Source organism: Neofelis nebulosa, chromosome 15, assembly GCF_028018385.1.
Source record: "Neofelis nebulosa isolate mNeoNeb1 chromosome 15, mNeoNeb1.pri, whole genome shotgun sequence".
NCBI lineage: Eukaryota > Metazoa > Chordata > Mammalia > Carnivora > Felidae > Neofelis > Neofelis nebulosa.
This window is the reverse complement of record NC_080796.1, coordinates 24,056,798-24,083,744: the sequence shown is the minus strand read 5'-3', so window position 1 is coordinate 24,083,744 and position 26,947 is coordinate 24,056,798. Positions and strand designations below refer to the sequence as shown.

Below are 26,947 nucleotides of genomic sequence, written 5' to 3'. Positions count from 1 at the left end.
ACTCACATCCCATCTTTGTGCTACTCCATTCACTTTTGATCCAAAGAAAGTGAGGAAGAAGTAAGCCACGTTAGGTAAGGAATTCACAATTCTGAAAGTCTGAAGAAAATGTCAACAGCTCACTGCATGCTTATTAGCTGAATGCTTTGCAACAATTCAGATCATCAAATTGCCAGCTCCATCCCAGTACTGTGTTAGGCACTAGGCAACAATCTGTTTTTGGTACAGAAATCGAGTGATGTGTCTTCTGAACTGATTTTAAAGCCCAGTGGTTTCCAACTTCATGAGATTTACAGCCAGTTTTGTGTATGTGAAACTACCCAAATCACCAAGAGGATTAGTTTTCTTAGAGAATTCTCATCAGTATAGCAATTTCCACAGTTTGTTTGGCACCCGTAGTTGTAAATAATTTATTTTAAAAACTCAGCCGCATATAAATTTATTACACCAATCTAGACACTTCATCATAAACAAAAATAATGGTAGCTGTGCTCCTTTCTTCTATTAATTTCAGATGCTGTCACTTCCGAAGTGTACATTTATTGTAGATAGAGGTTAATAACATAAGCTCCAGGGTCAGATGGTCTGCATTTTAGCCCCACCTCTGTTATTCACTGTGTGATCTTGGGCAAATCATTATTTTCCTCTGTGCCTCAGTTTTCTGGTCTATAAAACGGCAATAGTAGCATCTGCATGCTAATTATATATATTAAATGAGCTAATGCATGTGAGGGCTTGTAACAGTACCTGTGAAATATTCTGTAAATGCTAGCTATTATTATTTGCTAGGAATAAACATAAGTAAAGTGTTTTTGCTATGATTATCTTTAAATTCCCTGCCAATTCTACAGTTCTATGTCTCTATACCATTCCAGTCCCTCAGCATTTCTATTCAGTAGGGAGGGGGCAGCATTACCCACATTTTACAAACAGTGAAATTGAGCCATAAGAAGCAAAATGCCCAGTAAGCGAGTGGCAGTCTGAAACCAGAGCTCAACTTTGTAGATGTAAGTACCAGGACTCTTTCCAGGAGGTCGTGAGACTATACGCTTAAAAAAGAGTATAAGACATCCCTTAGGAGCCTGTGAGAAGTGACCCCTTGATGGCTCTTCTCTGCTGCAGTTCTCCATGGATGCTCAAAGAGGTCACTTCTCTCTCCATCTCTGAAATGCTCTCAGGCTGCAACTTCCCATATATTTCTTTCACCAGCTTTCAAAAAAGCCATATGAGGGTATTAGATGAGGTGGTGACTAGATACCTTCTGCTTGGTTGCCTATATTCCCTGCCTCTTTAAGCTGTCAAATTCTGGGTTGTCCTAAGTATAGACACAGCTCGCCTGGCTGCAGACTCTGACTCTTCAAAGGGTGACTTTCTGCTGAGTTAGACCTTAAAGCATTTGAGAACCCCTGCCCCCCAACTCATCTTTCAAAACATTCTCTCCCCAACCACTTTCCCCCACCCCATTCCACCCTTTACTTCTGCAATTGTGGACAAAGAATCTGCAAAAGCTTCTGTCTTCTCCCTCTTCTTCTGCCTCCCTCTCTCTTCCTGTCTGGGTTGGCCAGAAGGAAGTCTCTGGCTATACAGGACCCTATCTGTGCAGAAGCAGCTCCCAACAGTTTGTGAGTACGAGATTGCTCCTGTTTCTGAATCTGGACTGTTCAAAAGGACTCAAGATGTTTTTCTTTTCTGTCCACTAGGGGGCTGCTTGTAGGGGGATGGAAAAAACGAAGGCTTAAAAAAAATATATCATGCTGCTGAAATTTCAGCAAGAGGGGAAAAGAGAGAGCGCGTGAGAGAGAGACAGCAAAGCAGTCCCAGGCTTCCTTGTCTCTCACGTCAGAGGCAGGAACCTACTGTGCTAAGGCTGTTGGCTCAACACGCAGAGACCAAGAAAGGCACAGACACAGAGAGCGAGAGAAGAGGGGTCCCCCCTGACCCAAGGAATTACCACCAGTGGAGTAAAGCCACCTGACTTTTTAATCTTATTTTTGTTGCCTCCTCTTTCTCTCTCCACTCTAGCCCTGTCAGCCTGGGTTTCATTTCTTTCTTGGAGCCTCCTCTCTTCCTCCCAGAAAAGGAGGAAGGGAAGAAAAGGGAGAGAGGTGGGTTCTCTAGGTGAGCGCATCAGCTGGTTCCAGCTCGCACAGACAAGAATTCTCTTCGCAGGAAGCTCCTCTCGCTCCCCTGCCGCCCACCCTCAGCCGGGTAAGTCCAGCTCACTTGCTCCTTCGATTTCCTTGCTAGCGTGATTTCAGCACCACGGAGAGCTATGAGATGCATTTTGGTTCCTGTGTGTCTCTGTGTTCCTGCAAGGAGCTTGGCACTAAGGTTACATCTATCTCTCTGCTGCCAGTCGAGCCGGGTTCTGCGTAGGGAAAAGAAAGGCACAAAACTGTGTCTACTGAATTAAAGGGGGATGTGGACTCTGGCCTTCGGGTGTGTGTGTGTGCGTGTGTGTGTGTGTGTGTGTGTGTGTGTGTGTGTGCTGTTGCATAAGATAGGTGAGGTCTGAGCTAAATTGCCAGTGGGTTTCTGCGCGTCTCCGTGTAGGGCTGCTCTTTTTCTATGTAGATAAGAGGGAGGGTTTGGGGAATTAGCCATGCACCTTCTTTAACTCTTTCCAGACAAACCACAGAGGGAAAGTGTTGCAAAGGAAGCCTGAGGGGGTTAAGAGCGGGGGTAGAGTTAAAAGTTATGCTCCTCTGTGAGAGCTTGGAAGAGGTGGCATTTTAAATGTCAGTTTCCCTAGGATCTCCGGGCTGTTGCTGTGGAGAGAGCCCACTCTGACCTTTTACTTTCTCTCCTGGTGTGAATCCATGGCAAGTGGGCAGGTGCAACAGGTGAGCATCAGGTTGGGGTGGTTTTGGGGGCTGGGATCCCCCTGACTTCGTGGTGGTAGGCAAGTGTCAGTGTCTTGAGCTTTACAGAGGTTGGCCAGTGTGGATTATACTACACTTACAAGGAGGCAGGATGTACTCTTCACTTTTTTTTTTTTTTTTTTTTTTGGTCATCTTTGACTATGTGTGGTTGGAAAGAGGACAAAGTCTGTTCTGTCCTGTTTTCTGCCAGTGAAAGATTGCTCAGGAGAAAGGTTTGTCTCCTTATGTCTGGGGAAGCAGAAGTGAAGGTAGACCTGTCCTGATGTAAATAGGCTTGAAGTAGTGCTATGTCCTCCAGTACTGAGAGGTTCCACAAACGGGCTCATCATTACTTTAACTTCACTGCTACTGTTTTGGGGGGAAGGTACTGCTCTGTCTCTTCCACTTCCTGTCCCTCAGAAATATGTTCAATCAAGTCCCTCTGCATCTGCCTTGGTTTTGCCTTGGTGACACTATCTGCCTGCATCCGCTTACCTTCAGTCTTACCCACAGCTGCTTGGGTGGGGCCATCCAACAAGTGGTGTTGGGGAGTTCTTTCAGCCATCTATGTCTCCATGAAACCAGCATCCCGAGGGGAATTTTAAAGAGATGTGGCTCTAGTAAGAGCAAACCTTGTCTTGAACTGTCCTTTAATTATCTAACCTTTTGGTCACTTTCTTCAAGATGAGAGAGTCAGTGGGGGGTGGTTTCACTCCTCCCAACACCCAGTGAACTCTAGGGTGGTGACTCTGTGTTTTGCTTTTAATTCAGCATTCTGGGCCCCTCCTCCAAACCAAAGAAAATACTCTCTGCCTCTGGCTGGTGAATCTTCTGGGCGAGAGACATAGTCCCGAGTAAAATGGCACCACTGTTTTTTTTGTTTTGTTTTGTTTTGTTTTTTACTATGCTTGCCATTGAATCCAGAAACCCCAGAATATCCCTAGATTGGTAGGAAGTGGAAGGCAGTGAGAAAAATAGTGAAGTCAGAGGTTTTAATGGTAGGGAAAAGAGATTGAAATAGATAAAGCAAAGCATCAGAAACCAACACTGACTCATTGATATTTCAACTCTCCCAACTCCTGCCAACCTTGAAATCTTCCAGTTTGAACAAGAAAGTGGATAGATTTCTACATGACATATCTCTGAAGGTTTAAAAGAAATTCATGCCCTTGCAGTGGACCCTATCCAAAGCCACCATTTATTACTGAAGTCACCATACTTAGTGGTCATTATGTCATTAATGCCCTTAAATTCTCTCTGAAAGAAGTGCTCAGTGTCATTACTGGGCCCATTTAATAAATGGGGAAACATAGGCAGTTAAAGTGCTAGGCTAGAGGGTAGCAAAAGCGGAACTAGAAATTCTGGTCTCCTAGTATTTCATCACCTGAGAAATGCAGAAATGCTCATGTGAGGGAGAGCAGGGATGTATTGCTCTCCAGTGGACAGATTTGCAGCTGAGACCTTTTAGTGAACTCCGTGTGGAGCAGTGGCTTCTCCCTGGTGAAGAATGAGAATCAGCCAGGAGTCCCAAGGTGTTTCTGTACTTAGGTTCTCAGCCAAGAAGATGGCCAGGAGCCAGGTGAAGAGCTCCCTGTACTTACTGTAGAAAGAGAATTCCAGGCTGGTGGCCCCTAGGCTGGACTGAGGTCATGCAACTGATTGCCACACTCACGTTGCCCCAGAAATCCCAGTTAAAGGGACCCTTCCAGGGCACATTGTCATGGATGTTTTGGTTTCAGATGTCTGATCATTTTCCCTCAGCCTTCTCTGGGAGCAGCTACACTGAGTCCTCTGTGGCTCGCAATGTGGGGAGGATGACTAGAGAACAGGAGAGGGATGGGTTCTGAGCACTCTAGAAACTCTAAGAGAGTAGGTGACTGGACACAAGTCCACCGCACATACAAAACCTCTGCTCCCCTGGCAGCCGCAGCCCTCACATCTGGCCAGCATTTGGGGGAAAAAGCTGCTGCATTCTCATATTCAGCCCTCATTCGTGGAGCAGGGGAGACTCTGCTGGTTTGCCCCTGAGATCTGGGGGAGATAGAAGATATCAAGAAAGGTGAAGGGAAAGAAAAGGTTGGCATCCTGCCCTATTTTCCACAACTGTATGTTGCTATCTTTTACCTGGAGAGTGCCACTGATACGTATTTTTTTAGTTCAGGTATAGCTTGCATATAATAAGATGTGCTGATCTTAAGTATTCATATTAGTTTTGACAATTGAATACATCCATTTAGCCACTACCCCAAACAAGATATGCAAGCTTTCTCTTGTGCTTCTTTCTGATCAATCTTTCCATCCCCCAGCCCCATCACTTTCTGACTTCTTTCACCATGACTTTCACTGCTACTTTTTGCTGTGGAAATACATTGCTTAATGTGATATTTAATAGATGTGTCATGTGGATTATAGTAGAGTTTTACAAGAACATTTCAGAGGTTTGAGTCTGTTGTTACTGGGTAGGTGGCTGAGAGAGTGGGGAGAGGGGTGCATTCTTCATCCAAGTTTATAGTTGTGGTTTTAGGAAGTCAAGTGGTCATTTCCAGTGTGTGAGTGTGTGTGTGAGTGTGTGTGTGTGTGTGTGTGTGTGTGTGCAAGCCACAATCAAGTCCAAATAGGAACCCTGGAATCCTCTGCAGGTCCCTCCCTCAGAGCTGACCTCACTTATTTGATGGTACAGTGCATGGAGATGATATTGAAATCTCTATTAAAAACTTGGAATTTAGCATTCAGGTGGCTGGTCATGAGTCATCCCATTTGGCACCCCCAGGGGATGGGGGTGAGGTGAGGAAAGAGTACCTGTGTGAGCGAGCTCACTAGGGAAATGGAGAGAAATTCACTGTCATAGTGCTTACGCCATGAAATACAGCTCCATCCACAAAGGTCTTGGCTGAGAAGGTTGCTATTTCTCCTTATTTAAGAGTGGCTTTAGAACCAGAAGATACTGGGGTGACTCATGTACCACGATACCCTCCTAGCTTCATCCAGGGATGTCCATCCTACTTCCATCCGTGGTTATAGGCCAGGATGAAGAGACTCTCGTCTATTTTTGCCATGAAGAAGCAATGAAGTTATAAGATTTTGATGACTTTGGTGGGGAAAAAATACACACACACACACACACACACACACACACCCTATGTAATTAGTCTTGACACCTTGCCTGTCTAGTTTTCTCCTACTCTGTATCTGTAGAAGCTCTATGTTCAGGGAATGTTGGACAGAGATGAGGCATTTTGTGCACATTTTGAGTATGAGGTCCTCAACTAACAGATCAGAGTTTCTGGCAGATCAACCAGTAAATCAGAGTCTCCAGTGGGCCTCAAAATTTGTCTAAGTAGGTGGTAAAGCAGTTTGCATGCACAGTGGGCAAATATAGACTCTGCCCTCCTTCACTGAGAGACTTAACTGAGCACCTTCTTTCCAAGGTCTGCTGCTTTCTGGGATTGCCTACCTCAGAGAATACACCTAGCTGGCTCATTTATGGCAAGGGTCCTTCCCAAGTTGGCTGTCCCAGCCAGGATCCCTCAGGGCGAAGTAAGTGTAGGTTGCTAACCCGCTGGGCCATGGCAAGTTAGAAGAGTCACAGTGAGGATTTCTTAACGTGTAGGTAGAAGTTCATGCAGAAATTCAGAATCCGAATAATTTCCACAAAGCCAATTCCAGTAGACGATTTGGGAGAAGTGTAAAGACGCACCTTTGCCTGGTTAACTATAGGCTGTGTTAAAAAAAGATCAGATGAGATTCCCTGCCTCAATGGAATTTCATCATAAGAGCAAGTTCAGTGGGAAGGGGAAATTGGAATAGGTTTTTAAAGCTATTTCCAACTGTATATAAGAATCACTACATCTTTACCTTGAAATATGACTTTGGACTAGACCTGTATTGATCTATTTAGAACACAGCAAGTACCCAGTATGTCAGTTGGCAAAGGGAGTTTAAAGAGCCTTACCCTCTTCTCTTTCCCTTTTTTGTTCCTTGTGATAAAGTATACATGACATAAAACTTACCATTTTAGCCATTTCTGAATGTACACTTCAGTGGCATCAAGTGCATTTACATTATTGCACAACCGTCACCACTGTTCATCTCCGGAATGTTTCCATCTTCCCAAACTGAAACTCTATACCCATTATACAATAACTCTTCACCCCCCTCACCCCCAGCCCCTGGCAGCCACCACTCGACTTTCTGTCCTCATTAATTGGACTACTTTTGGCACCTCCTATGAGTGGAATTATACCATATTTGTCCTTACGTAACCGGCTTATAACACTTAGCATAATGTTTTCAGCGTCCATTCATGTTGTAACTTGTGTCAGGCTCCATTCCTTTTTAAAGCTGAATCATATTCCATTGTGTGTATGTACCGCATTTTGTTTATCCATTCAGCCATCGATGGACATTGGGTTGCTTCCTTTTATGCTTCTTTAAGTCTGGCCAGTTGCCCCTGCTTTACTCTCCAACCAAATGAGAAAGGGAGACTGTCCGGTTGTAACTCCCACGGGGGTTGAAATTCTTCCCTTATGAGGACCACGCAGATGGCTTCTTTGAGGCAAATCAAGGAGGATTGGGGGGGGGTTGGTGCACTCCCCCCTCACCCCGCCCTTTTCATTTGGGTCTGGTTCCTGTACTCCGGCCCTCATTGTTAAGTGTACAACAGAAGCAGTTCAAGTAGACTGGCATCCTAAACTCTCCTTTATACCCCCTCCGGAAGGCCCCAATCTTACCCCAGAAAGATACCGGGAGACAGTGAGAGACATATCCCTCACCCTTGGTGGACACATTTCTGGGTTCTCCCCAGCTTATGCATTACAAGGTGAGACTCCAAAATGAGATAAGGAGTTCTGGGGTCAGCGACAAATGGGCCAACAGACTCATTGCAGTTTCCTCAAGGATCTTAGCTCTGATCTTCTAGGGGACCTCTGCCCTCAGAGCAGGGCACTGCCAAGCTCACCTCCACTTGCCTCTTATAATAACATCTTATGCTTTAGCTATGACTCAGTAAAAGGTTATTACCAGGACTCATGAGGAACTCATGGTTCTTCCAATTTGGATATGTCTTTATCATACTGTATGGTATGAGAGAGACAAAGAAGGAAAAGCCTAGACCATTGATCCCAGGACAGTATCAACCCAGAATGGCTAATGTTTCGCAATGGCTTAGCAACATCTTTGGGCTAGAATTTAGTCTTTGATTTTACTTCACCTAAAAATTTGCATTTCTGGGCCCTGGCAGCTTGGATCTTTCTATTGCTTAATGACAACACCAGCCAACATTGAGTGAGTGTTTCCTATGAGCTTCAACCAAGTGCACGGCACAGAGAAAACCCTTAATAAATGTTTGCTGTTATTACTAATAATAAACACTTCAAATGCTTCGTGTCATTTAGTGGCTAAAACACTGTGACGTATACTATTATCCCCATTTTACAGATGAGGAAACTGAGGCATGGTGACTTGTTCAACTTTTTACAGCTAGGAAGTGATAGAGCTGGTTCAAAGCCTGTGCCTTAACCACTTTCCTGTGTTGCTTCTGTCATTCATTTGGCAATTAATGATGTCTCCATTGTGATTCCTCTTAAGCATCTTGCATTATTGCTAATCTTTTTTTTTATATACAGTGTAGTTTTAATGAGTTAAGAACAGGGCTATTCCCATATGCTTCTCCACCTATTGCTAATGTTTATATGTAAAAATCTAGGTGCCTCTCCACCTAGACTACTGATTCTCTGAGGGCTGGGAGAGCCCAGCACAGGACCAGGCACATAGCAAAACTCAATAAAACCCTTTCTCACTTGCTGTTGGTTCAGCTCAACCTAAATACAGGAGTTCCCATGCTCGTTTCCCTAGTTTAATAATAATAATAATAATAATAATAATAATAATAATAATAATTACTATTTATGGGGTGTTCACAGTGGTCCAGGCACTCTACCAGGCTGTGCAATACAGTAGCTCACTTGATTCTCACAACAATGGGAAGAAATGGGGGTCACTGTGTGAAGGGCTCTGTGCCAGATGCCATACATACCTTCTCTCATCTAATCCTCACAATAACCCAGGGGGAAGGTGGGCAAAGCAAACCTCCTCCAGCCAGGGAGAAAGGGAGACCCTGGTCATTGCACAACTTGACTTGAAATAGCGGACAGAGCACACAGATGAGGGCAACAAATCTAACTTCAGAGAGGCTAAAGAGCTTGCCTGAGGACACACAGCTGGACGGTGGCAGGACTGGTTTTGAACCCAATCTTTTTGAAATGGAGCCCAAGTTCTTCCCCTGTTGTCTGCAGCTTCTAATTTAGCCATATCCCGCCCCCCTGCCACACCCTCCCCCTCCACCTGGGCCACATGTTCTGCGAGAAGCAAGTCCTGAGCATTATTACCAGGAAACTTGGCTTCAAATTCGTGCTCCACCACGTCTGACCTTGTGCTCTTGGGCCATCACTTAACCTGTCTTAATCTGAGGTTCCTCATCAAAAGCCTCTCTTCCATCCTCCCACCCTAAAAAAAGCCTATAGAAATCATCATCTCATCTTTAAGGAGTTCTTATGAAAAGTAAATGGGACAGACGTATGGTGCCCAGGACAGCACCTGGCACAGAGCATGAATGATTGAACCACTTGCTAATTCCTGAGGTCTGGGGCCTGGGTGCAGCCTGGGGTACCTGTGTTTCAACAAGCTAACAATGATCGGGGCTGACCTGGATTTTACATTCTCCTCAAGTGCTAATGGTCTGGGCTGGCCCTTGTTTTTATCACCTTGATTTTAAGAGCACATGTTGGCCATTTTTTCTTCTTTAGCACCACCAGCTTGGCAGGCTGATATTTATAAATATCTGAAAGATGCCTTTCGCCAATTAATTACCTGGAAGTTGTCCTGGATTAAATTAATTTGAGCCTTAAGGAGACACTGGATTTTTGAGCCCCGTTCCTCACTCTGCTGGGGACCACGAACATTTGGATTCCTTTTCTCTTGCCTTTCCCTCCCTCCGGATTCTTCTGCCATTCTGAGTTTTATTTATGAAACATTTTCCCTTCTCTTATAATTCTGTTTTACATAAGAAGAACATCCAACAGCCACCTCCTGGCTGGGGTAGAGTAATTGTTTGAATTTTTTGACGGTGTGCAATTTCAAAGGCTTGCGTTTATATAGATTACCTTGAATTTATCTCCGTGAGTGTATCAGGAGAGAAGCCGCTGCCTGCCACGTGAAGTATCGTAAACCCCGTAGCCACCGAGCGCCTGCACCTGCGTGGACGGTCTGTTTATCTAAATGGATTTCTGTAAAACACATACCTTAATAAATGGGGCTTTGCCAGCCTGTCCAGCCTACACTCAGGTCAGCAGTGGAGTCCGGACCAAAAGGACAGGTGCGGAGAGGAAATGGGCCCACAGCCCCACGCCCCTCCACCTGGCCAGCTGTGGCGGGGGTGGGGGGCGGTGGGTACGTGCAGATGGGGAGAGGGCGGCCCCAGAGCAGAGCGCCTGCAGGCAGAAGGGGCAGGGCCCCGAATACTAGATGAGGACCCTGCAAGTGGTCATGTCGCAAAGGGCAGAGGCCATGCTGTCCATAAAGGGGTTGTCTCCTCACGGTGACCTAGCCTGTGCCACAGGGAGCTAGAACTTATAAACCTAGCCATAAAGCCTCCCGTTCAAAGCCGTATATATTTATAGAGATATAAATGAAGTTTAATGCCGGTGAAACTCACTATAAAAGCAAAAGACTTCATCTGTATCTATACTTCAGGTGCAGAGCAGTTCGGGGCCCGCTGCCTCTCTCCCGCTGAGGACAGCGCGGTGCGCGCACCCTCTCGCCCCCGTGTGGGCCTCCTGCGGGGCGGGAGAGGCAGGTCCTCTGGCACCCGCCAGCGAGGCCCCCAGCAACTGCGCCTTCCCTTATCTCTGAGGGCTGTGTAAAAGCAGCGAGAAAAAAAGAAGAAAAGGAAAAAGCACTGCCAAAATCAAGCGGCTTCAAACAGTCAGGAGTCTGGCTTTTAAATAAAACAATTTGAGGAAGGTTGGCTTTTCATCCACCTCGGAAACTGCCAGGTTTCTGCTCCTCGGAGCTCCAGGTGGGATACAGCGATGAGACTGCAAAGCCGGTGCTGCCCTGCCCCCCACCTGGCGTGTCGTTGCCCCCCCCTCCGCTCCATGCCCGCCTTGCATGCATCGCATCACTGCCCACTCTGGGCTGGCAGAAATGTTCAGTGAAACCCTGACAAACAAGCATTTGAATCTGGCTGTGTGGCCTTGGGGAAGTCACTTGACTTCTCTGAGCCTTACTTTCCTCATCCATGAAATGGGACAAAGGTTCCTACCTCTGAGAATTTCTGTGTGGGTTAAATGAGATGTCATTTTCTACATGAAGGCTCCTAATGGCCCTTAGCACATCGAGGGGCTTCAGCCCATACGGTTCTCTCTTGATGGAGTGTCTATGGCAGTGGGAAGACGGGCAGTGACTTGAACGCTTCCCTCTTTTCATCTCGTTACCAGCTCTCCTCAGTCTTGCACAGGCCCCTGGGCCCGAGTGCCCGAGGCAGCTGCTCAGGGGCAGGTTGACTGACCGAATACATCGCCCCTGGAGTGGGGCCTGTCTGTGTTCCTATGACTAGCTTCCTGGAAAGCTCAGAGACAGACATGCTGCCCACGTGGAGTATAGCTCCCCAGGGAGTATCTTTGGGTTCCTAGGGGTGCCTTTCCACACTTGACCCTCACGAGGTCAGCAAATCATGCCAACAGCATGGGTTTCATTCCTGGGTCACCCTCCATCCAAGGGAGGGACCAAATGGAATATTCTGGAGGAGATGAAAGGGTGCCGTTGATCCGGACCCTGATATGTGTTGAGTGGGGGTGGGGAGGAGACCGATATCTGTCAATCTCTTATTAAAAAAGGTCTGAGGCCGTGCAAGGGTTATTAAAATGCAGAGTAAGAGGATGCCATACGCTCCTCCCCACCCCCGCCCCCTTTTCAGTTGTGTTTTATCAGCTTAATTTCGTGAGAATGAAAGGCTCAGGCAGCCATCCTTGGAGACTGAGAGGGAAAAAAAAGTCAAGTCACCAGAGAGGGCCTTGCATGACTTCCCTGGCAGCCTCCTCCCTCTGACTCCACCGGGGTCCCCTCCCAGCCTCCTGCAGCACTTCTCTGTGGCTGGAGCCCAGGAGACAGTGAACAGTAACGGAGTGCTCTCTCTCTCTCTCTCTCTCTCTCTCTCTCTTTCTCTCTGGGCCCCGTGGAGACCACATTTGACAGGCCAGGGATCCCACCTGACGTCCCAGCTCTGCCACGGGCGGAGGGGAGAAAACCTGGGAGGAGACCCCACTCCTGCTCCTTGAAATGTTTGCCCTTTTCCTTTTAAGTTCTTAAGGTCAAATGTTGCTAACGGGATTATTTGCCCATGGCGAAAGGCTGCTAGGAAGGGAAAGAGCCTTTTCATTTCTGAACGTTTATGTCTTACCCCAGAGTTATACTCAGCAGTTGGCTTGAGCAGACTTTGCAAGTGATGAGGTAGGAATTGCGGGGAGCGGTTACCCAAGATCTGCTTCCAGGATCTCCTGGGTTCATAAATCACAAGCGGGATCCAAAAAATGCTCCCTGTCGATTTTTCAGTAGCCTAATAGTTGCTAACACCTACACGATAAAAACGACCGCAGGGCAAAGATTTAAGTCCTTCACACGTAGGAACTTTCTAAATCTGGACAGTCACTTTTTGAGTGAGGTACTATTATTATCCCCCTTTTACAGATGGAAAAACTAAGGCATTGAGAGATTGTTTAATTTGCCCGGAGACCTGCAATAAATGGCCGAGCCAGGATTTGAACCCAAGAGCTCTGTGCACTTAATTACCATGCTGTGCTGGGCGTCACTCAGACACCGCCCGGGGTTCCCCGCTGCCAGAGACAGATGCGAAAAACTGGAGAATCATAGTCCTCACAAGCTTGGTCTGAATCACAAAGGTTGGTTTAAAAATAAGACCAAAGCAGTCACTATTTCTCTCGGGGGCTTGGTGTTGTCACTTCGTCTACTCCCCCTCCTTTGGGGAGTCATTCTGTTTTTTCAACAAAGCCTCATCTAACTCCTTCAGGATGAGAAAAGAATCCAGCTTCAAGGCAAGTGAGTTTTCTTAAATGCATTTTCCTTCATCCAATCTCACAAGGTGGGGAAGGTGGTGTCAATTCTCATCTATCCACAAAAGCCTCATTCACTTTGTGGTTTCTCCACTTTGGGGATTATCTGGGCCACAGTTGTAACTACCCATTCACTTGTGGGCTACTCCTTTCAGCTCTGTGCTGCCACTGTACAGGATGAAACTCCTGTAATGGATTCTTGAACGATTGGTCCAGCTGGGAGGGAGTACGGCAGGCCAATGCAGCAAAGCCTGATCTGTTCCTGTCGAGCCTTCTTGTTCAGCTGTGGGGATGCAGACTGAACACCAGTGGTGGCCAGGACCACCGAGGGTTACAGGGGAGGCAGGTAGTGTTGGCCGGGGGTATAGGGCAGCTCGGTGTCGCCCAGCTAGATCTCTGCTCTGTAGTCAGAGGTGGGCATGGTGGAAGAATGTTGGCCCAAGGGGTGGGTGGGCTGTGAGATGCTTAAGAGCCTCCCCACACCCGAAATGTGCCGGAGCCTGTGGCAGACTGAGCCAACAGGCAGGTTCATTCTGGAACAGAAGCACTGGGGACAGGGGAGGCCTGAGCACCCCGATGTGGGCTTGGTTAGAGGCTGGCGTTTAGGTCTCGCATTGAGGCTGAGCCAGAACTTGGGGCAAATGCACATCCCAGCTTTGGGTGAGGTGATTCAGGGCCGAGACTCTATCCCGAGCTTGGGCCAACCATCCATAGGCAGGAAGACACAGAGTGAGGGAGAAAGGGTATCAGTGGGTATCAGTTCTTTTTTTTAATGTTTATTTACTTGTTTATGAGAGAGAGGAGAGAGAGAGATTGCTTGCGTAGGGAGGGGCAGCTCTGTCAGCACAGAGGCGGACACGGGGCTCGATCTCACAAACTGTTGAGATCATGACCTGAGCTGAAATCAAGAGTCGGATGCTTAACTGACTGAGTCCCCCAGGCACCCCAAAAGGGTATCTGTTCTGAAGATAGTGGACCTGAGCTTAGACTCTGGCTCTGCCTAGCTCTGCCCCCTTAGAGAAGGCACTTAATTTCTCTGAGCCTCTATTTCCTTGACTCTAATGTAAGGAAGATAACACCTCTTAGGAATTTTTGTGAAAATTGAATAAGGTAACATCTAGAGTAAACTTTATAAGTATTCAGTAAATGTTGATTACCTCTCCCCAGTAGCAATAATTTCTTACACTGTAGTTGTGCTTCATAATTTTCATAGGACTATGATATATTAATATATTTGGCCTGCACAACCCTTTGTGAAGTTCGATACAATGACTCTTATTCATTACTCCCATTTTACAGATGGGAAAATTACTACAGAGTTTCAGTGGCTTGCCCAATATAGCACAGGTGGTAAATGACAGAATTGAGATCCTGAATCTTACACTTTGGGTTTAATCATTTTATAGCCCTCTCTGTTGTGCTGTGATTGGGCTGGTAATTGAAATCACAAAGATCGAGAAGATCCTCTGCCCAGATGCCCAGAGGACAAAAATCATCTTCCATGAGCTCTGTGGCATCTCATGGGAACTGGACAGGGCTTGGGGTATCCCTTAAAGGCTTTGGCACCAGGTTCTCAAGTCCTTTCAGTTCTCAAATGTGTTCTGGAATAACTCCCTCGGTAGATTATTGCTTAATGCTGTGCCAGCCAAGTTTCCTGTCTGTGTACCAGATCATCTTGGCTCTCCTGCCTCCGCCAGCCAGCCATCTTGGGAACCTGAGTCACTCATGACAGCCACTGCGGGGACCAGCTCCCACCAGCAAAAGAACTTAGAGCCTGTGTCCACCAGGCAAGTAGCCTTAAATGTTACCTCCACAGAGAAGCCCGCACTAATAATTGTATCTAAAATAGCCCTCCTTGACACCAAAAGCAAAGGCAACAAAAGCAAAAACAAACAAGTGGGATTACAAAAAACTGAAAAGCTTTGCAGAGCAAAGGAAACCATCAACGACATGAAGTGGCAATCTATGGAATAGGATCAAATTATCGCAAACCATGCATTCAGTACGGGGTTAATATCCAAAATACTCAGGGAACTCCTACAGCGCAATAGCAGAAAAAGAAATAACCCAATTAAAAATGGGCCAAGGACCTAAACAGACATTTTTTCTCAGGAAGACATACAGATGGCTAACACGTACATAAAAGATGCTCAACATCACTCATCATCAGGGAAATGCAAATCGAAACTACAAGGAGATATCACCTCACATCTGTTATAATGGCTATCATCAGAAAGATAAGAGGCAGCGAATGCTGGTGAGGAGTGGAGAAAAGGGAGCCCTGTGCACTGTTGGTGGGAGTGTAACTTGGTGCAGCCATTATGGAAAACAGTATGGAGGTTCCTTAAGGAATTAAAAATAGAATTACCATATGAGCCAGCAATTCTACTTCTAGGTATATATCCAGAGGAAATTAAATCGGTATCTCAAAGAGATATCCACACTCTCATGTTCACAGCAGCATTATTCACAATACCCAAGGTATGGAAACAACCTAGGCATCTGTTGATAGATGAAAGGATAAAGAAGAAATACACACACACACACACACACACACACACACACACACACACAGGAATATTATTCAGCCTTAAAGAAGAAGAAAATCCTGTCATTTGTGACAACATGGATGAAACTGGAGGATATTATGCTAAGTGAAATAAGCCAGACAGGGAAAGACAAATAGTGCATAGTATCACTTATTTATGAAATCTAAAAAAACAAAAACAAACAAACAAAAAAAAAACCAAAAAAAAAAAAACCCAACTCAAAAAACGTTGAACTCATAGAAACAGGGAGTAGCAAAGTGGTTGCCAATGGCTGGGAGGTAGGGAAACTAGGGAGAGGTTAAAAAATAAAGAAAGAAAATAGCTCTCCCTGTCACTCTACCATTTTGTTTCTATTTATCATGCTTATCACCAGCCAGCATAATACTTGATTATTTTCTTGCTGTTTGTCTCCTTCCAATAGAATGCATACTCTGTGAGAATAAGAACTTTGTCTTATTCACAGTTGGGTTCCTAGCCTGGAACACTGTGTTTACTAAGTTGGTTAAATGAATGAATGAATGGGTTTTCATCCAGTATTCTCTGTTTCTGCAAGCCATTACTAAAGACCCACTCTGAGACAGGCATTTCCTTAATGGCTGGAATTGAAAGAGATGTGGCTCCCTGTCTCTGAGAACATCTCAACCTGGTCAGGGTGGAGGGGAAGTCACAAAGACAGGTAACTACCTCAGAACATAGTGTCTTGTTAGTCATTATGAGGGTGAGGGGATGGGGCGGAGGCATTGCTTGGGGTACCCCATTAACCAGAGAACGAACAGCATATGCTAAGGCTGAGGTCAGAGAAAGGGCATGTCAGGAGGTAGCTGAGAGGTGGGATGTAGCTGGAACACAGGATCATTGGATCGTTGTGCTGGCACAGTGGGAGATGCTACTGAAGAAGGAGATTGGGATTTGGGGCTCCTGTCAGGATATCCATGGGGAGAACGGCCAGCTGCGTAGGTGCTCTAGGTCTGACCTTTTAAGCCATGTTGGAGGATGTAAGCTTGTTGCCTCTTTCATCAGATATCTAAAGGCACAGCCTAACCAAATTTTATTTGCCATTGTGACGTTCTTTTCTAATAACCATATCCTTTCCTACAAGCTCTCCAGGACAGAGAGTGATGGTGGGGACTTGGGTGGGGGGGTGGATGGGGCTGCTAGACCCCTCATCGCTGACAGAATTGGGGGATGCCGTACTGCTCTCATTTTAGAAACATGAGGCCAGACTCTCAGCCGTCCATGCTGCTTTCTGCACCTCCTCCCGTAGAAATGACACCATTCCGGTTGCTAATACAGAGGCTGAAGGCGAGATTGTTGAGTGAGAATGAGGACTAGAGAATGAAAGAAAGAAAAGTCCTGAGACCAGAAACCTTGAATGCTCATTCTGTTTCCTTTAGCTGTGGCTTGTTTAAGAAAATTGTCTGTTCTGTTTCGTCAACTACTTCTCTTCTGGAAAGAGGATGTGGCTGGAAGGCTCCCATTCCGGGGCTCCAGTCCGGGAAAGGGCTTCCCTATTGATTTGTGTGTCAGCAATTCAAATGGGGTTATTTATACTGTGGCTGAGCACCTGATAAAAATGTAAGTTATTGTTTAAAAAATCCAGAAGGGAGGAAAAACTCATCAAGGAATAACCTCATATGGGAAGTGAAACAACAGCCATACACAGTTCAAGGTCCTTAGGAAGGGGGCTGGGAGACTAGGGCTATGAGGATTGCCAAGATGTATGTCAGGGCCCTTGCCTTTCTTCTTTTAAATGCCTCTCCCTCCTGTCCGAACACCCTTCCCGGACTCTGCAGCTCTGACTTCAGACACTGCCTCAACACTCATTAGCTGTGGGGCTTGGGCAAATGACAGAGATTTCTCTCTAAGCCCTCCTATTGCGTAAATAGGAGGAGACAATGGCATCTCAAATACCACATAGGCAAAACTCTTGGAGCAGAGCTGAGTGCATAGTAGGTACTCCACAGACACTTGTATCCAAACCCCCTTCTCCCTTTGTAGAGCTCCTATTCAAATTCTTTCTTAAAAGCCATGCCCTACAGCCTATTAAAATCTGATTGCAGCCAGCTGCTGTCTTACTTGAAAGGCTCTGAGCCACTAAATCACACCTATGCATAAATGATTGATAATGAATTAATAGGTTAGGTGGTGGCACTTATGGAAAGCAGAAGGAAAGGAATTAAGGAAGCTTTAATAGCAGAATGTCAGAAGCCAGCTACATGCCTCTGTAGGGATATTTTGGGCGATGGGACTCCTGAAGTGTCCTTTCAATCATGCCGTTAGGAAGCTACCTCTCTGGTCATTTGTAAGGATAGGCGATACACAAGTCAGGAGAGCAGGGAGTGGCTCTCTCTAACTTTGATGACGGCGTCAGATGCCCACCCACTTACACAACCGTGCCCTTGCCCTTGACAGTGCCGTTACCTACACTTTCTCCACAGTCCTGCTCTCAAGCTTCCTGACTCCGGCCACTCATCTCTTTCTTTTGCTCTCGTGCTCCAGACACAGCAATTACAGAATTGCATTGACATCTCCAAGCCCCTGGCCCTGCCTCTTTTTTTTCACTATCCATTGCCTCATGTTACCAGGCTTAGATGCGGTCCTGTGTCTTTGTCCTTAGCCTCTTGCAAAAACGTTTCTGGACTTTGTGTCCCGACAAAACTCCAAACTGGTTAAACTCACCTAGTGTTCATGCTTACATGTTGGAGAAAAATAGTTGTGTGGACTGTTGTTGCTTCACAGTTATGATGGTAGATCTCAAGGGAATATGGAAAACAGTCTGGCAGTTCCACGACTCTTTCCTAGTGTGCTTACTTTCCACTGTCCCAAATGACAAGTTTACATCTCCTTTCTCCAAAGACTGCCTACTCCCTTTTTAGTTTCTTCCAGATGATGACCTTACTGGTATTTTGCAGCCAGGAACTCCCTCACCTTCCTGCCACTGACCACACCTTTTGCTGTCACTGTGGCCATCCTCTCGGTCTCCCCTCCTCATTCCTGGGTGCAATGCCCCTGCTCTGTGCAAAGGCCAGCCCCCTCTGTGTTCTGGACCTCATCGCCTCATGCTTCCTGAAGACTTTGTTCCTGCCGTTATCACTGCCTCTTTCTTGAATCTCCAATTTCTCCCTCACTCATCTTCCAATAAGCATGTAAATGTGCTCTGTTATCTCCGACCTTAAAAAACATGAAGCTCCTCCTGATTCTACTCTCCTTCCGCTTTCCGCTCTATTATTCAGCTCTCATTGACAGCAAAACTTACCGAAAGCCTTGCTGCTCTCAATTCTCACCTCTGTTCTCTCTTCATCCAGTCAGGCTTCCACCCCCACAACTCCTGAGAGATGGAAGGCACAGTGACCTTATGTTGTCAGAGCTCATCATCATGTCTATTACTTTGTACTTGACCTCTCAGCATCATTGGGCAATTATTCCTTTCCTTAAACCATGATCTTCCCTTGGCTTTGGGGACTTGCACTTCTTAGGTTTTCCCTCTGTTTCAAAGGGCCTTTGCTGGCTTCTCTTTCTGTATTCAATCTCTAAATGTGGAGAGCTGTAGCATTCAGCCATGGGCCTCTCTTCTCCGGCCCCCGCTTTCACCTCAGGTGTAACTCATTGGTTTGAGTTATACCACTCGTACACCAATGGCTAACCAAATCCATGCCTTTAGCTCTGACATTTTTTTGGAACCCAGCTTATAGAACCCAGAAGTCTACCTGGTATCTCTACTTTGATACTTTATAAAGCCCTCTATCTTAATATGTGCAAAGAGAATTCTTGATTCATTGATGTCTCTTCTGGTGTCTCTTTTCTCAGCCAAAGGCACTACACCTAGCTACTAGCTCAAGTGACAAAACTCTTAAGTCATCATTCATTCCCCTGTGTCCTCACTCACCACTCCATTTTCAATCCATCAGCAAGTGCTGTTGACTCTATCTCTAAGGAATTTTTCAAATCCTTCCTTTACTACAAATGTTCTTACTTGGACCACTGGAAAAGCCTCCAGCTGGTATTCCTGTGTCCACTCTTCTCCTGGAGCCAATCTATACCCAAAACTAAAGTGATCTATTGAAAATTTAAATCAGATGGTTTTTCTCCCTGTCTTAAAATCCTCCGTTGATCTCCCTCACACTTAAAATAAAATTAAAATGTTTTACCGTGATCAACAAAATCTTAGTTACCTTTTTGATCTCCATTTTATATCTCCCTTTGCTATTTACTCTGTGCCACTCATACTGGTTAATCAAAAATGCCAGACTCAGCACCTCAGGACTTTTGCGATATCTGTTACCTAGAATTTAGAGAAATCTTAGAAAGCCTCTAATTCAACTTTCTTATTTTATCAACAAAAAGACTGAGGCCAGAGTAAAGAAGACTCATAGCAAATTAGTGGTAAAGCCAGGACCAGCCAGATTTCTTTCCATTAGGATGTGCTGGGTCATCGCTGCCCTCTGAATGCTTCATCACTGTCGCATCTTGTGAGTTGTAGAGACCTTCACCTCAGTAAAAACATAGATTTGGTTTAGTCTCTGTTGTGATTTTAACCAGGTGCACGTGGCTAACTCTAAATACTGTTGTGAAAATTGTACTCATTGGAAGTTACTATGCAGAGATTTGGGATTTTTACCAAAAATCTCATAGATCCAAAATTTCTGGGCAATATATGACTCCCTGGAAAAAAAAATTCACCATTTCTTGACCCCATATGGACTGGTTAGTAGACAATAGGGTCAAGCTATCTTTAGAGTTCCTTTGTCATTCTTTAAGCAGGTCCCTTATCATGACCTGGTCCCTTCCTCTAGAGTTATCTTTGAGTTGTGTGGGGAAAAGGATCTTCATTTCAGTGTAGTGTAGATCTGTGGCCTCTTCATGCCCTTATTTTTGCTTGGCTGTCACTTCTTACATGCCACATTGGGGCCCATTCAAGCCGATTTCCTCAGGCCTGCCTTCCTCCACCTCTCTGTTGATTTGCCTATAATCAAGGGTTATTTGTGTATCAGATTTACTTCACTGAAAAACAGCTATTGCTTTGAAGGATTTCACATCGCGCTATCATCTAAATTATTTTGGAAAAATAAGAATATTTTTAAAAAATGGCCAGGCTTTGTTATAATTTCACATTTTCCTCTGTGCTTTAAAAGCTCATATTATCCTGTTTGAGTAAAGATTAGTTGGCTGGCATTGGTTTGGACATTTATTCCTGGGTAATTTTTGAAGATTGGTGTTTTAGCATGCCCGATAGCACTAGTAACTTTTTATATGTTTTCTTTCATCATATTTACTATCATTTAAATAACCCATTTTCTGCTTCATTTCCTTGGCCATTCTATGACAGAAGTGCTGGGATCCTCAGGGTGGCTTCTAAACACTCTAAGCTTTTTGTCCTCATTGCATTTTTTATGTACTTGGCACCTCAGATGCTTTCTTCCCTCACTCCACTTCCATGTCCATGATGCATCTGGAATGCAGAAACAAATGCATCGAAGAGTGCTCAGGTAAGAGACATCAATGTTCTGGGAACTGTCCTTGCTTCTGAATATCACGCAGTGACAAAGACCCCTGAGCTCATGAAACATGCATTCTAGAGGAGACATGCAGCAAAGCCGTTGCCAAGTTTTGTTGACGGCCTGGCTCATCTTCATCTGCAAATCTCAATTCAGATACTCCTTCCTCCCGGCAGCAGCCATTTCTGGGTCCCCAGAGCAGGCCAGGTGTTCTTGTGGAAACTTGTAAGTTTCTCTCTATCATTTAGAGTTTTCAAGTTGTAAAATGTAACATATACACAGAAGTGTACATAAAACCTAAACATAAAATTTAATCAGTAACAATTATTCAAGTTCCCTGTAACCACCCTCCAGGTCGAGCAATAGAACATCACTAAAACTACAAGGACACCCTGTGTGTCTCTTCCTGATCATAAACCCTTCCCTCCACCAGAGATAACTGCTTCAACTGCTTCCTTGACTTTATGGTCACAATTTCCTTATTTTTAGCAGGTTTAGAATTTATCAGCTTAGGAATATATATATATATAATATATAACCAAAATATTAAAAATAAAATATTAATTTTTTATAAACATCAAATTTATCAGTTGAGAAATAGATGTATATTATATGTATAAAATATACATATTTTTACACATGTACACATACACACGTATATGTATATGTACACACATAGGCTTAATTAGTATCCGGTTTCCCAGTAGTGTGGGATAGTAGGGTAAACTCCAAAAGATCAGGGATAGAATTTATTTTGTTCCTGTTGTGTTCCAAGGGTCCTGCCCAGTCCCTGGTGCATAGGAAGCCCTCAGTACATATTTAGAGGCTAAGTGAATGGAGATGACACCCTGATAGACTCTAGATAAGAGCTGAGATATTTTGAGGGTCCTTATGGGGATTATTCTTCAGAAGAGGGGTTACAAATTGGGGTAAGGCATCCCCTGTGTATGAGGACCACAGTCAAAAAAGCACCCACCACTTTCCTCCCAGAAACTTGAAATAAATAAGAAAGGTGATTGGGCAAACTCAATGGGGAAATAATTATGTCTATTTGTGCATCTATTTATTTATGTAACTATCAATTTGTTTATCTACCTATCCAACCATGCGATAGTATACAAAAACATACCTCTTAAAATACACGAGAAGAGCAGAATAGGAAAAATGATCCCTAGTTCATAAGCAGGCTGAAGTGTTGGCCTCCACTCATGACCTACAGGAATAAACGCTGCCCCTGTCAGCATCCCAGACCAGAAGATGTTGAGAAAATAAACTGTGTCTCAGGGATTTGATTCATGAGGGAGAAAAAATAAAACGTGGCAGGATCATGGAAACACATGAATTATTCACAGTTCAAACCAGGTAAAGGGAAAGAGGAGGAGGGAATGACCAAGAAACACACATTGAGAAAATGAAGCTCTTCACGGCCAGGGAGAGGCCCGGGAGGCTGGGAGCGAGAGCAGCCCAGCACGAGGACTGAAACCAGAAGTGACAGGGGAGGAGAATCAACCAGTCCCTTGGCAGGTGAGCCAAGATCATGTGGTGGGAGTGAGGCTGGCTCTATGGTTCTGGGGCCAGTGAATAAAAGGAGTGGCCCTACCTCTGGAAGCCAGGTTCATATGGTGGGTGCAGCAGGTCAGTGCTCATAATTGAGTTTAAAGATAAATCTTGATGCCACGTCCACTGTTATTCTGTGATTGCATAAGAGGGGAAAGGCACATCCGACTGGAGTGGCAGCTGGTGGGTCTGAGAGTGGGGCTGGAGAGGGATAGAGAGGTCTGCCCTCAGATGGTGTGTGTAGGAGGAACGTGGGGAGCTAAGGAGGAAAGACGAGGCTTGTTCCTCAGTGTAGAAGACAGATTCGGGCTGGCGCTGAGGTGGGATGCGGCTGTTGTAAGAGACCTGGAGGGGAAGGGGCACCTGGGTGGCTCAGTCGGTTAAGCCTCTGACTTCGGCTCAGGTCACGATCTTGCAGTTCGTGAGTCCAAGCCCCGCATCAGGCTCTGTGCTGACAGCTCAGAGCCTGGAGCCTGCTTCAGATTCTGCATCTCCCTCTCTCTCTGCCCCTCCCCCACTCATACTTTGTCTCTGTCTTTCTCTTTCTCAAAAATAAAGATTAAAAAATAAAAATAAAAAAAAAGAGACCTGGAGGGGAAGGTGAAGCTGGACGTTGGAGCCAGTGAATACAAGAGCAGAATGGACAGCAGCCAAGGTATCTTTGGGAGCAGCACTACAGTCAAGTTGCTTCAAGTGAGAGTCAGAAGAGAGGCAGCCAGGTGGCATGTGGGCACATCCATCTGGTGTAAAGTCTCTGGCAGGGGTGGGGGGTGGTGTGGGCGGGAAACACAGCCAGGGTGTGTCTGGCTATGAGCTGCTACGATCACAGCTCGGTGTGTCCACAAGTGTTTATTGAGCACTCACTACGTGCCAATCTGCCCTCAAGCAGCTTACATTCTAACTCAAGGAGAGAGGAAATAAAGAGAGAGTCAAATAAGATTATTTTACATACTGAAAAGTGCTATGAAAACAAGGAAATAGGACAGTGTGTTAGAGTCTAACTGGTATGTTGGGAGATGCGGGGGGGCTGCTTTAGCCAGAGTGGTCAGGAAAGGTCTCCCTGCTGAGGTGACATTTGAGTTGAGCCCTGGGAGATGAGGTGGAGTCTGCCTTGTTGCACGTCCGGGATGCATAAAGCAAGTGCAGTGAAGGCAGCTACGACCGAGAAGACAGCTTGAAATCCAGGTCACGTATCCTTGCTGAACCGGTTTCCTCAATCTGTAAAATGAGAGGGTTGAGTTAGCCGATTGCCAAGTCCTGCTTGGTGTGGCACATGGTCTCTGGAAGTCTCCACGGAAGATGTGGGAATCGACCTGGATGCTGAGGAAAGATCCTCAAAGTGCTAGTGATGTCATTTAAACCAGCGTCAAAGCTACAGTCTTCTAGAACCTGCAATGAGAGCAAAAGAAGGATATCTACTTTCTCCCTGATTGAGACATGGTCCTCTGTCCTGCTCCAGGCAGGAAACTTTGTCCTACAAGGTACCCCGGGCCCAGACCCCACTACCTCTGGAAGCTTTGTTGAAACTAAAACCTATTGCATCCTGTTCCTATTGCAAAATAGCTCTGTTTGGCCCCTTATTGCATTATGTCTTTTCAAATACTTAATGAACATACCAATCTATTTATGCATCTACTTCCTTTACTTATTTGTCAGCGCCTTGTTAGTGTCTGAGCCCTGAGCACACTGCCAGGCTGGGACAGTGTCCCGGAGGAGGTGGTAGGATGAATGAATGGTGGATGCAGAGGCGTGATAGTCTGCTCAGGCTGCCATAACAAAATACCGAAGACCAGGAGACTTAACCAACAGGAATTTGGCTCTCACAGTTTTTGGAGGCTCGGTGTCCAACATCAAGGTGATAACTGATTCAATTCCTAGCGAGGACTCTCTTCCTGGCTTGCTGTGTGCTCTCATGGTAGGGAAGAGAGAGAACTCTGGCCTCTCTTCCTCTTAGAAGAACACTAGTCTGATTCCCCTTTTGGGGCAGAAACGTGTCAGTTAGTGGGGTGATCCTGGAAAGACTACAGGGAAATCACCTGCCAGGCAGGCCCTGCTTTCTGTCCGGGCTGGGGCTTTTTCAGCAGTGGTTTTTCCCTATGACCACGTGGAAATGGGAAGGCTTAGGAGGAAAACACACTCAGCTGCATTGGGACCCACCACAGGGCAAGTAAGCAGAACCATATCCTTGTCTGAACACTGGTTTTGATAATGGGGAGGGGCTGGAGGAGAGGGATGGCAAGAGGGAAACACAGGAGAAACTGGTCTCTTCCCAGCAGGGCTTCTGGGGCCATTCATCACATCAGCTCTTCCAGCGAGAGATGCTGGGGCTTGGGCAGCTTTACTTCGAGACTGTAGTCATTCCAGGTGAGCAGCCGGGGCCAGGCAAGAACAGTAAAATGAATGAACATGTGTTTTGAATGTTCACCTCATCACAGGACTATTCTAAGTGCTTTCCATGTATTAGCTTAGGGGATCCTCTTGTTGGTTGCTTTATTTTGATGGAAAAACTAAAGGAAGTGAAGTCATCTGTCTACATTCTCACAGCTGGCAGTGACGGCTGTAGACCTCAAATGTGAACTTTGCAGGCAAGACCCTAACCGCTGCCCCATGCCACCTCAGGGTTGTGGGCTCCGCTGTCCTGTGCACCTTCCCGTGGGAGCACTGTGGACAGAGCCTAAGGACCTCTGCTAAGCAACTCTCACAAGGGGCTGGGTTTGTCTGACCCCTTGGGGTACTGGAGTTATTCAGGATAGAATGAAAGCGTTAATGGACTCATCAAGGGGCAAAAGAAAGTATCCCTGGCTTTGCTCCGCCCCCAGGCCAGTTCTTCTTACTATGCCGCCCAGCCTTGACACCCCCAAGTGACTAGCACTGCGGGTTCTGCCCACTCTGCCCCTTGCTTTTGCCTGAGTGTGACTGTGGCCACCTCACTTCCCATCCAGGCCTCTAGTTCCTCTGCTTCGAGGGGGCAGTGGTAGTCCTTGCTGCCTGCCTTCCTCTCCTGGGTTTTATGGGATGAATAGGATAATGTTTTCTAATTACTTAGTGCTCCTCGGAGCGCAAGTGCTGTGAGTCAGGATAAAGGACTCTGTTAATCTAGTTGCTTTCAGGGATTATTCATCCAGAAACATAAATGAGCATTTAAATGAGCACAGAGGCTGGGGAATGCAGGCCAGGGAAGGCCACAACCAAGAGGTGGCTGGGGAGGGGCTGGGGCAGAGCACTGGGGGGTTGCTTGGCAGATGCCCCCTGCTCTACATGATATTTTGTCTGACCTGTGATCTCAGCTTCTTTGAGCTTGAACTTTCTTTGCTCCAGAATTCCCCCAGCCCAATGGCCTTCTCTTGAAAAATACATTTTGTTAACTCATTAGGTGGCTGTCCCGCAAAAGAATGGCTGCTATCCATTGACAGTAGGAATCTTTGGTACTTAGAGCCCTTCAACATGTGTTACAGACGGGTGTGGACCAGGATCTCCAGGCTCAGGCTTTGTCCCTGGCGTACCCTCTCTGAGAATGTTTGCTAGGGAAGCTGGCTTTCTTGATTATGCAGGTAGCCATGAGAGGGCAGCACGATTTATTAACTGTGTGTGTGTGTGTGTGTGTGTGTGTGTGTGCCCATGTGTGTCTATGCACGTGTGCCTGCATTCAGCCATGAGGCCAGCCTGCATGGAGACTCTGAAACTATAACATCCTGCTCTTGGCTTTGACACCTGACAAAAAGGACATGGTTTAGATGTCATAGCAAGGGCCTGTGCCAAGGGTGGTTAGGAAAGCAGATGTCTTCACGCTTGACTACACTGTAGGATGTTGCTGGGCCCATGACCCCAGGTGTCACACTGTAGTGGATTGATTTTCTAATTTGGAATTGTTTTTAGGAGGAGTAAAAAAAGTCTATGATAAAAATTCAAATATATTTGTTTCTGTATTCAACATCTACTTATTAAGTCGTTAATGGGTCCAAGCTATCGTTAAGCAACATGAAAGGCAAAAATTGTTAGACTAGCGATAATTATTAGCAGTACTTCTATGAAATAGTTAGGAGTCCTATTCCCATTTTGCAGAACAAAAGACTGAGATTTTAAATACCCTATCCAACGTTTCATAGCCAGAGTTTTATTCATGAGGTGTCAGAATGCAAAGTTAGTTCTTCTGGCTCCCAGTCAGGTGGTCCAAACAGTGGCTTTGGTCTTTCAAGGAGGGGACAGTAGATAAAGGGGACATAACAAGATTGCAGACCACCACACAAGGAAGGGCAAGATGTATATTATGAGTGTACTATGGGTAAGTGCCTCAGGAGTTTTGGGGAGGGATCCAGAAAGTTCCAAACAGGAGGTGAGATTTGGGCCAGGCCTGGAAA

At 45.8% G+C, this 26,947-nt stretch overlaps 1 protein-coding gene across 1 annotated transcript in view; it reads left to right on the top strand.

Moving 5' to 3' along the window:
* The first annotated feature begins 1,763 nt into the window (after positions 1-1,763).
* TNR (tenascin R) overlaps positions 1,764-26,947 on the top strand; it is a 407,762-nt gene continuing 382,578 nt past the window's right edge. Inside the window, exon 1 of the mRNA XM_058701985.1 lies at positions 1,764-2,208. The gene's annotated coding sequence lies outside the window, so the exon portion shown is untranslated. The remainder of the gene's footprint in view (positions 2,209-26,947) is intronic.